Here is a 2,544-nt window from a genome sequence, read left to right as displayed (position 1 = left end):
ATCGGACTTCGATCGTTATTGTGAAGGGGCTCGTTATTTTATTCCCCACATTCCCACCAGCAATGGGGTAGAGTATCGCCTGTGGCGATGAAACTCCCCACTCTCCAAGGTCAAAAATAGGCAAGTTAACTAGCCATTGACCTCTTCTCAAGTCATACACAGAAGAGCACAGGTGAAACGAAGTTATATGGGTAATAATGTTCCCGTGAATCATCTGGTGGACTAAGGAACATATTTTGTACTTAGCAAAACTGCAAACATCCATTACAGATAACACATACAACGCGAAGGATGCTGAATTTCTGGGCGGGATGCGTAGTATGATACGTAATGCTCTTTTTTGTATTGAGTAAAGTAGCGTTAAAAACCGGGAAAAGCGGGGGGGGGGGGGGGCTCTGGCGCGTTCGGCGCTCCTGAATGGGCGTGGCTGAGAGGACCACTTTGAATGCGAGGCCCACGACACGGGGTATCCCTGGTGCTCTACCGTCCAGGTAGCGGCCGATCTCTTTCTTGAACCGGGCACCTGGGTCGTGCCTGGTCCGTCGTACCAGTAGCCCTATACCCCGAACGGGATCCCCTGGGGAGCTTGTTTTGCTGTCGACGACGTTACATCGAGGTACCTGTAAAACACAGGGATAGCAGTAAGAGGGCAACTCCGCACATCGAGCGCCTGAAAAGCGCTCCCCGAATATAGAAGTGGAAGACTGCGTAACGGTACTCACAGTAAGCAGTACTATAACGTGAGCACCAGGATATGGTGATCGAAATAGGGATTTAGCGGAAATTCAGTAGCTAACTAGCAGTGTCCGCATGTTTAAGGCAAGTTTGGGCCAATCTTTTACCTGTGGTGATTAACCTCTGTCCGAATACAAATGGATCAAACGCTCGGGGGATTAACGAGACATTGCAGTCATACTCCCTCATAGACCCTATTCGAACGACTATCCTTGACTTTGCTGACCAAGAGAGAGTGAGGCTCCGCCTGCAAATGGCGCTCCAATAGGAGGACTCGGGAGGCGGAGCGCTGCGGCCTCTGCATCCACTAGGATAGGGTTACGTTTCGCATGCCACCATACACTAATTTAATAGCAGTGTGCCAGAACGTTCTTTCTGTCACGGGTTTGTGCACACAAGCGCTGACATCGGGTGGGGACGGGGGGGGGGGGGGCTGCGGTCCTAAGGCCCACCGGAACCTTCCGAGGGGGGGCAGGCCCCCTCCAAGATGCGAGGGATATCCGAAATGTCGTATGCTTCATGCAAGAGAACCTGACAGTCTTGTCAAAATTTCCCAAATGACAAGAAATCCTAGGCACCCGGACGACATCCGTGGATGAAGTGGGGGCAATGTACCCTGTAGCGTGAAGCATTTGCGCCGGGAAGCAGGTCACATTGTGCCGCAGCCCCCTACGGCGGATTGAACACTCTCCGCCTATGTTTGTACACTTGGTACAGGATTCAGTACATGTATCTTCTCTTTAAGGAAGTGATCCCGAGGACGATTTCAGCCTAGTGTCCCGTGGGGTTGTGACGCCCACGTCTACTGGATTTGGGGCTCGCTTTTCTGGCAGGTATCTTGTTTTTTTTTATCTTTATATTATTATATAATATATTATCTTTTTTTGGGGGGGGGTGCCGGGCAAAATCCCTGATTTAACGCTTTTAAGCCGCATGCTTGTGCTGAAGTAACTTGGCACTGTTAAGCATGAAACTGAAAATCAAAGCGATAGTGTGTAATGTAGAACTCAGTGGCGTTCAAGCCGTCGATGTTGGTCAATACACACTGCAGACGAGACCCCGATTTTCTCTTCAGTTCCCAAAACTGTAGCATAGCGATTGACATCTAGGACGACATATGATAAATTAAGTGTCACTAAAACGTCGCTATTACCTTGAGCTAACTGTCACTCATTCACGATAATAGTCCCGGAACCTTTGGTGCCCCACCGTGTCCCTCCAGCAAAGCGTCCCCCCTTGCAATCACATACACAAAGGATTCTTCCTTGACACGTATGCAGATAAAGTTTTCTTAGCCCCAAACTATATGGCACCCACATAGCGCGCGATTGCGAAAAGATCGCGTCCGGCGAATTTCGATTACAGAGCTTTAAACATACCCTTCTCTCCATTCCCTTAAGTGGCCCCTTGTGGCTTTTCAGCACAACCTTTGTTTCCTTTGGAATAGCTTCCACCTATGGCTCGAAAACAAGGCAGCATAAACTGCAAAAAAAAGATTATACCTGACCAAAAAATATTAATTCATTACTGGAGACACCATGTTCACGTTTATTAAAGTACACTCCTTTTGATCGCTTTTTATTAGAGTATTCCACCATCAACAGCGTATTGCCGCGCAGCAGATTTCGCGGAGGTAGTACCAGGGGGAACGCGAGAGCTGCGCCGCGACCAAGAATGATTGGATGAATTTGGACGTCATTCTCCAGCCGAGTTCGGTCTCGTTACTTCTCCTCATGACATGGAATGGCCGCAGAAGCCACACAAGGAGCCCATTCCAAGCATCGGCCGCTACGGAGGCATCCATCCTCC

The 2,544-nt window shown here is 49.3% G+C and overlaps 1 long non-coding RNA gene across 1 annotated transcript; it reads right to left on the bottom strand.

Annotated features, from left to right (window-relative positions):
* Positions 1–218: 218 nt before the first annotated feature.
* Positions 219–2,168, bottom strand: LOC135366909 (uncharacterized). The gene is made up of 2 exons (XR_010414318.1): positions 2,115–2,168; positions 219–620 (listed from the first exon to the last, which is right to left on the bottom strand). It is a non-coding gene; the product is annotated as an uncharacterized LOC135366909 (long non-coding RNA).
* Positions 2,169–2,544: the final 376 nt, after the last annotated feature.

The sequence above is a fragment of the Ornithodoros turicata genome, chromosome 1, assembly GCF_037126465.1.
Source record: "Ornithodoros turicata isolate Travis chromosome 1, ASM3712646v1, whole genome shotgun sequence".
Classification (NCBI taxonomy): Eukaryota; Metazoa; Arthropoda; class Arachnida; order Ixodida; family Argasidae; genus Ornithodoros; species Ornithodoros turicata.
This window is presented reverse-complemented; position numbering and strand designations above follow the sequence as displayed.